This window comes from Hevea brasiliensis, chromosome 8 (assembly GCF_030052815.1).
Source record: "Hevea brasiliensis isolate MT/VB/25A 57/8 chromosome 8, ASM3005281v1, whole genome shotgun sequence".
NCBI classification, from domain to species: Eukaryota; Viridiplantae; Streptophyta; class Magnoliopsida; order Malpighiales; family Euphorbiaceae; genus Hevea; species Hevea brasiliensis.
The window spans coordinates 96,842,013-96,851,288 of NC_079500.1; the positions used below are offsets into that span (position 1 = coordinate 96,842,013).

Genomic DNA, 9,276 nt, shown 5'->3' on the forward strand with positions numbered 1-9,276 from the left:
AAGCCAGAAATAAAGTAGGCACAATGGCCAGTAAGTAGGCATATAGCCTGTAGAACAATCATACCAGATATATATTATCAATTCATAATTTCCTCGGTAGGCAGTATTGCTATCTGTAGTCCCTAATTGGTATACCAATTTATCCAAACTAAATAAATAAGTCTAGGTATATTATGGGTAATTAAACATTTTTAATTAATTTAGCACTATTTATTGTTACTATTTTCTAGTACTGTTCATTGGTACCATTAATTTCATATTAATAGCACATTAGTCCCAATTTACATATTCATATCATTTTTAATATTTAATTATCCTTATGAGTATTTTAATTATCATATATAGTATTTTTCGCATGAACCTTTCTTTAGGTTCATGTTGATGTGTTATTTTTATATAGGAATTTGACTAGGTTAGGATGTCTATTTAGTCACACTTCCTTCATAACAATTGCTCCTCTATATTTAAATTTGAATTTTAGTTTTTGAATCACTGAATTTGGGGTTATAGAACTCAAGTTATGGTCAAAATACCAAAGGAACAGTATTTTGGACAATTTCTGGGTTGGCAGTTTTATTGACTCAACTTGTGTTAACAATTTGATTTGGTTAAAGGCAAAACTGGGTCAAGTGGTCTTCATGAAAAGTGTAACCCTATGTCTAAGCTTTCCATTGATGTAAAATTTTAGGTCATTTGGACCAGTATAGAGAGAGTTATGACCAAATGAATAAGTATTATTCATTTGGTCATTTTCTGAGTTGGCAGTGTTTGGTCATCTGAGTTTGGGCAGAGAAATGGTCATGATTTTGGCAAAATTTGGGCCGGGTTCCTTCTTGAAAAATGAAGGTTTGGATGTCTCAAAACACTTCCAATTAGCTTCATACCAATTGGGGCAACACAAAGAGAGATATAACAATAAAATCCTACTAGATTCAATAACAACACAACCTGCAGAAAATTCACACTCCCAATTTCAATCTCCTCTTTCTTCCAAACTCCAAATAACCATATATGACACTTCTATAAGCATCAATCTCAACTCAACCAAGTCAATTTCAAGTATTTACATAAAGTCCTCACATCATATACATAAACCCTAATTCCAATCACCCAATTTACACAAACTCAACTCTTTTATACTTCTTATCATATCAACTATTCAAACATCCTTATGGAACTATTTTTCATCATTTAAAAACAGCAAACCTCAAAAGATTTATGGCTGCCAAAATTAGGGTTCTTCAATTTCTTTTTATTTATTTTCATTTTCATGGAATACTCACTCATCTCATCATTCTTACAAGATTTAAAGAAGAGAGGGAGTGGTATTTTTGCACTTACCTTGTGACCTAACTTGCAAACTTCAATTTCTCTTCTTCAAATAGGTATTTAAAGCTTCCTTAGGGTGTGGGGAGTATTTTTAATGAAGAGTGTTATGGGTTTTGGTGAGGAAATGAGGGAGAAATCAAGCTTGGAGCTTGAATGACAATGGTGGAAATGAGGGACCAAGGGTGGGCGGCAACTTGAGGGAAAGAGAGAGAAAGAGTGGAGAAGAAGATGGTGTTTGGTGGCTTTTATCTCTTATGGCTATATATATATATATATATACATTTATGTGTACTTATATTTTTTTTTTAAATGCCATAAGTCTTTTTATTTTCCTTTCTTTTCTTTTTATTTCCTTTTCTTTTCTTTTCTTTTCTTCTTCTTTCTCTTCCCATTTTCCAAATTCAAATTCATAAATTTAATTTATGTTAATTATTCTATTTCCTAATTTTAATTTGATATTTAGGTCAAAATTCACCTCTAGGGGTGAAATTACCAAAATGCCCTTCATGGTGCTCATCGAGTTATTTTTATTATTTTATACCAATTTATAAATTCTCTAAACTTTAATTTATTTTTTTTATCTATATTTTTTCTATATTTTCTTAACATTTATTTCTTTATTTTATGCTTCCTCACTATAGTCTAGGTATAGTTCCAGACATTTTAACTATCCGAACAGACATTAGTCGTCGGAACAATAAAATGTATGCACTACCTATGGTGAGGGCGTTACATAAACATTATATCAAAAATTTTATCAATATTTAATCAAACAAAACTTCAAAGAGTCAAAGAACAAATTCTAAGTTTTGCTGAAAATCCAACAGAGTTTTCCCTATACTTATGACCTACAAAATTTGCAAAATGATCCAAATAATACTTCTAATACACAAATCCTACATCCACATCTCATCATCATCATATGACCCCTCTTGGGCCTTTCAAAACAGTCAATACTCATAATTTTGAAAATTATATTTTAGTCCCTATAACTATCATTTTATTATAAATCATTCAAACGAGCTCTAAAATTTTTAAAATTCTGCCCCGCGGTCCTTAACAATATTATGAAGCTAATACAAAAGTATTTATAATTTTCTAGCTACCCACGAATATTTTATAGATTTTTATTCTAAATTCGGCAGTAGGTAATTAAAGAAACTTAGGGTTCTAGTTACCTATGCCAATTCTAACATTTGAAATGCATTCACAGCGTCTAAAAATGGTAGGGTAAATTATAACTTTGACCCGAATTGAAAGTTGTTCCAACAACCCGTGTGTCTAGCCTGAAAATACAGATCCGAGTAACGGTCGAATTTCTGCAAAACAAAAGTACCTACATGAATCCCATAATACCAAGGGTTAGAATAAAATTGTTAAAAAAATTAAATGAGCTCATTTGAGCTTGGAAAAATACTGCAAAGTTTGAGGAACCCATCAAAATTTTGGTGTCTAAAAATTTTGAAATTTATATGGTTACGAAGCTCCCGTTGAGTACAGCCCTCTGGTACTCTCAAAATTCTTATGGGGTTCCCGGTTTGGGAGAAATTTAACTCAAAATTTGAAATAGGCTAAAATTTTCAGGGAAAAAATCGAACAATTCGCTGGATGAAAATTTGTGTTCTTGGTGTCTATGGAAAGCTCTCGAGGTATAGATGAGTTTTGGGACAAGACCTGGTCTGATTGGTGACAGGATCGGCCGGGAAGTTGAAGCGATACGCTGCGCGAAGAGGGAGATTTGGGCGCATTTTTTGACATCCTGCAGTTGCGGCCGGCGAAGGGGGGGGGGGCATGGGGGTGGTGCGCCAGTGACTGGGGAAGGGAGAGGAGGTGGTCGACCGGCCGGAGGAGGAGGGAGGAGAGAGAATCAAAGTGGAGAAGGAGAGGTGCCGCGCAGGGAAAGGGAGGGGGAAAGAAAAAGGAAAGGGACCAGTTTGATTTGATCGATCCGATCCAATTTGGTTCGATTTGGCCGGTCCAATTCAAGATACCCAAATTTAAATTTTTACTCTGTCCTGGGACCAAAAGTGAGACCCAAAAATTTCAAAAAAAATTCATAAAACTTGAAAAAAATTTTGGAGTCTAAATATATTCTTATTTTTGCCACGTGGTTTTTAAATTAATTTTTATAAATCAATGAAATTTATTAGTTTGAGAAAATCGAACCCAATTTTTAAAATCTAAAAAATTTCAAATAAATTTTCATAATTTTAATACAATAAAATATTAATATTTATATAAAAAATAATTATTTAAAAATTAGGAGTGTTACAAACTCTGTGAGACATCTAGTTTAAGTCTCAATCAAATTCAATAGAATTGAAGAAAAAAAAACTTAATTTTAGGTGTTTGGCAAAATTACCATGATTTTATTAAGGGCATATGCTATATATATATCGTAAGTGTGATCTTAAATAAAGTTTTGTGTAAAAGCAAAAGTAAGAACATTTCCAAGTATAAAAATTATTTGTCGATGAAATTAATTTAGTAGTATTTGATTTGTCTTTAAATTGTGGATTTCAAGTTTAAATTTTGATAAGAGGTAAATAAATTAAAAATAAATATTTAAAAATATGGGTGAGAAATTAAGGAAATTTGAGTCAACCAGAAAATGATTGGTAAAGGTTAATTGCAACTGAGAAAATATTATAGATCCATCAGAAATAATTGGATTGAGTAATGGTTCAGATTTCAAACACGTAGGAAAATAAGAATCCAAGATTTCAGAGAAGACTAGCATAGATATTGTACAGGAGCTAACTTTCCAGTGATGCAAATGGACAATTCATGTCCCTACTGAAATCAAATAATTAAAACATGACCACAGCCTGGGGCAGAACCAGAGGATAGAATATGAAAACTATCTCTCACTGATCAAAAGTAACGCAACCCAAATCAAAATCAAACTAGGCTAATGTGCTTGAATCATTTTCTGTTATTGTTAAACTACAAAATCCAGCTTCAATTTCAATGCATGCAGCTCGTTTTCATTGGTTTTTCAACTTGAAATCAACTATGATGATGGATTTTCAGCAAATAAGCAAACTCAGCTCCAATTTCAATGTGCAATAAAAACCCATAAATGTCAGAAAAGAAGCTATCATGCGAAATTCTATCTGGACATGTTATACCATTTGCGAGAATTTGATTTGTTGATCAATACTGCGTATCATTGATGAATGGGTTTTCTTTTAGTTTTTTCTGCAAAGGTTCTCTTACGAACATACGGTTTTCTTATTGGATCAAAAGCAATAACCTTTTGAGGGGAGGCGGACAAGGACAGGGAGAGGGAGAGAGAAGATGGTTGGTCCCACCAATGCAAAACTCTTATCTTGGTCGTTGACCATGGCTCTGAACTTTGCATGAAAATAGAAGAATTTCTCATCCTCCCTCTAAGGCCTTGAGTAAGAGAAATCATTAGCATTAGAAGAAGGCATAATAGTTAAAATCGCGAAATGGTATTGATAATTGATACTAAATTAATCATATAGTTTGATTGGCTAACCACATAAGAAATATGAGTGTATCTGAGTATATCAGCTGTTTTTTCTGGCTTCTATCAATGGTTACTAGAACTTAATTATACTGAACACAGAACTTAATTATACTGAACACAGTTTTGTCAAAATCTTTAAACAATGAAGTAAAAGAAAATTGTTTTAATTGCTAAAAAGTCAATTACAAAATTTGGTAATTAAATTTAAGGTTTTAAAGATTAAAAGATAAATAAAATGTTAGAATCTATTGTTATTGTTGTTGTTAAATTGGTTGGAGTTTGAACGTTATACTGCAGATTTTATTTATAGTTGCATCTGAAATATTCCAGAACCAGCCCTACTTTCTATCCACACGTCCAAGCAGTTACATAACTACTATCCATGATCTCACAAATCGCTAGTAACCTCCTTTGTAGCAGGTAACTTCCATAGTAACTTCTCTCAACCGTTGATTAATCTCTTATAATAAATATATTAATAATCACTAAAATAATTAAAACATTTATTTTAGGCTTTTTAATTAAATTAATACAATGAAATTAATTTAATTAATTATAAGCTTAAAAATAATTAATTAGCTGATTAAATTATTTTTAGTGCAAACAATATCCTATTAAAATAGTTAAACAATGCATATATATATATATATATATATATATATATATATATATAATGGGCTAAATTAATCATAAGCGTATACAATTTGGATTGATACATGCAAATGTTTGATTTAGTCAACAATAGATAAAACATGAAATTGAATTAATTAGTTTAACTGTTTAAGCATATGAGTACATGATGAAAATGAGTATGATAGAGAGAAGTAATACAAGTGTGTATCCTTTATGTACTTTTTTACTTTTTTTAATTGTAAGTTTCATTGCATTAAAATCTAGTGAGCAAGATTATACAGACTAAGGTTCTAGGCTTGTTATACAAGACAAGTCCCCAACCCACACACAGGCTCAACAAGAAAAGCCTAGAGCCATTGCAAGCCAACCCTTGTACCTAATTCTCCCCAACAGAAACACCTTGCAACCCAGCAAACTCAAGAAAACAGCGTCGTCAACGAGATCCAACTTGAAGCAACCCACCGAAAGTCTAAAAGGGAAAACCTTCTGCTAAAGCCATAGGACAATGCCATGCTAGCAAAAGCCAAAGAGACCGGCACCCTTTCAAACAAGTCCGACAACTTTGGGAAGTTGCAGGATTCCAAGCCACCTACTCGGGGGCCGAAGGGAGGCAAGGGCCATGGCCATGGCTTCACAATCTCGTTTAGTCATGGTTAGCCAGCAAACATCTTAGAAACGCCAGCTCAGATTCCCGAGTCGCCTTCCCTTGAGACCTCTCCCAAGCCAAATGCTTTCCACCTAGCTGAGGACAATAGCAGAACCCAAGGAAGCAACCCACACAAACAAACTTCAGAACCACATCTTCCTTTCACATATTTTCACAGAAACCCCACCACTGAAACTCAAGATATGTAAAACAACCAAAATCAGAGCTATCGACAACTCACACGATGATGGAAGGGGAACCCAGCATCATGTCGGAGAAAACCACCCTCCTTAGCCACCGGAGGCGAAACTTAGCTAAAACCAAGAAAGAAAAACGAAAGTTAAACACGGAAAAGAGAGGATATTCTCTCTCTAGAAAAGACATAAAGACAATAAAAGCTTAAAATATTCTAAAAATGGCAAATTAGGGATCAAAACAAGGAACCTAATGAGGGTTATTGGAGAGCCACAGCCACAGCCACACCCCTTGATGTGTGTAGGCGTCGGGCCCTGTCAATTCCATCCCCCACCACTTGTAAAATGCTTATAGAGGACGCAACCATGTATCAACATCCAAAATTACTGGGGTTAATAAGAGGTTCATTTTCCCATTCTCAGATTGGCTACTATTCCCCCTCGACATCTGTAGAGGAAGAGTGACTTGGTGAGTGTGAGTGAGGATTAAAGTTTTTGGTAAATTTGGTACCTAGGATTACGATGTATAACTGTTGTGGGTACACCGTGTCTCTCTCTCTCTCTCTCTCTCTCTCTCTCTCTCTGTTAATCTCTACTGACAAATCTCTTAGCACAACCAATCCTGATACCTCTCTCTTATCCATTACCCATTCAACCCTTTCTCTTCTTCCTCTATAAGTATTTATACCCTTCAAAAGCTTCAATACTCTACCATCTGTTTTTCTTCTCTGTTCTTCCTTTTGAGTTTCTTTTCCTTAGCGTTTTTTCTTTTGATGGGTAGTAGGTGTATGATTTCTTCTTCCATGTTCTCTCCAATTCTTTCTTTGAGTCTTTGGTACTTTTCAGTTTATGCAAAGAGACTAACCGTAGATGGCTTTTCCATCAAGTGCGTCTTTACTTATTTCATACATCTAGACATGGGCTTAACCTTTTGAAGCTTTTTTTTATAGATGTCCTGGGCTTTGCTTTTCATTCCTCTTTACTTTTCTTTCATGGGATGAGATTTAGGGTTAGGGTTAGGGTTCCAATTGTAAAAGCAATTAGTTAGCCAACTCTTCCCCTTTTCTTCTTTCTTTTTTCTTTTTTGCATGGCAGATGATGATGATGATTGCCAAGATCTAAAGAAACATCACAACAGCCACTGTTTGCAGATGGAGCATCATCAAGATTCACAAACTTTATCCAGGGCAAGTGGGGTGGAGTTGATGGTGGCTTTTGTTGGTCCCTTTCGCTTCATTCCAAACGGCCCCTCTGATATGGGAATCTTGATGATGCTGCAGCGGCAATAAATGGCTAATTTATCTCCATTTGCAACAGATTGTAGACACAAAGGGATCGATATCGATACCAGCTCCCAAAGATGAGGTCCCAAAGATGAGGTGAAGTCATTAAATATTCTGGACAATATATACACAACAGCATGTTGTGATCTTGATGCTGCTACTATGTCTCTATATATTAGTTGATTTATTTATGCTAATATATGCACTGACACAAATAGGGTTTTGCGCTTAACCCCCAACTTGCACCAGGTTTTATGTTTACTGTTGGCCATGATCCATTTGGTAATAAGATGTAAATCTGTGTTTTAACTTGAGATTTCATTTTCAGTGATTATAGCTTTCTTTTTTTGAGTGCATTTTCTCTGACTGGCTTTTCTCAGGTGGGTTTTTGTACTGCTGCTCCTGTTCTCAGTAAGGTATGTCTGTCCTTTGGTGAACTTCTGGTCAGTAACATTGCAAATCGTGGGTTGCTTTTATTTTTTGGATATTTCATGTTTTATTTGCTTCTTCTTTTTCTGATAGTTCTACTCTCTGTAGATCTTGATTATCATTTTATTTAAACAGTTTATTATCTACGCAAGGTTTCAGATCAGTGACACAATCTCCTTCTTTTGTTCTTTTTCTCTGTGGGGATCGAAGTCGTACATGATGTGTTTGGAATATGCAACAGAGTCTCATATACAATCATTTTACTTATGCTTCTCTGCTTCTGTATATCATGAAAATCATAGAGGGTTTGGTTGTCCCTTGGCCGCTTGATGAAAATCCAAACCTTTTCATGGTGGATTTTTCAGATTTAGCATTCTCTTTCTATTTTTATCATTTTATGTTATTTTAACTTTTTCTTTTTGGGAAATTTGATTTGGTTTTGTGGGTTTGTTAAAAGCTTTTGATTAAAAAAGGGGAAAAAAATGGTTTTCTTGATTTCTTTTACACAGCAGTTTTTATGCATTTCTCATCTTTTTATTATCTTCTTATGGTTAGACGGTCCGACCAATTTGATATAATTCATGCACTATTTCTATTTGCCTATGTGGGATTTTTTTTAAAAGGAAAATTATTCAAATATTCTGATGGGTGAAAACCATATTTGACGCTTTGTTTATTTGTTGATTTCATGAACTTCTTGCATTGGTTGCTAGTCTAATCTACTGCGAAAGAAATCAAAGAACCAGACTAGTTAGAGAGTTGATTATGTCATTTAATTATTGATTGGTAGAATTCATTGACGCATAACGTTGATGGAAATATGGTATGGCTTTTAATTTTCTTTGCCAAAATTGATTTTTTAATTATATGCAGAAACCTTTCTTAAGCTTCTTCAACTGTTTCAAAAATCTTCCCTTTCTCCTTCATTCTACTTCCTTTTCATCTGGTTTCTTCCTTTGATATTATTACCCCAAGTGAAATTAATCCTAACAAGATTCAAATTCATATTTTACATTGAGCATGTTGTGTTCTTGGTTGCATATTTAGCTGAGCTTTGCTTTGAGGGGCTCAATATTTGCCAAAATAATTGCTTTAATTTCTGTTTTAATAGGTAAAGCCATTCTTACAGAACTTTGTACTCGTACAACTTATTCTCTTTTTTCTATTATTAATTTGCTGCTCAATTGCATGCTTAATTATAATCAATAGTCAATGTGCTTTACCCTTTGTTGGAAGGAGTAATTTTACAGTGAATTGGTTATTCCA

The 9,276-nt window shown here is 33.9% G+C and overlaps 1 long non-coding RNA gene across 1 annotated transcript; it reads left to right on the top strand.

Moving 5' to 3' along the window:
• Positions 1-6,867: 6,867 nt before the first annotated feature.
• On the top strand, positions 6,868-8,161 carry LOC110645045 (uncharacterized). The gene is made up of 2 exons (XR_009150714.1): positions 6,868-7,677; positions 7,962-8,161. It is a non-coding gene; the product is annotated as an uncharacterized LOC110645045 (long non-coding RNA).
• The last annotated feature ends 1,115 nt before the right edge of the window (positions 8,162-9,276 follow it).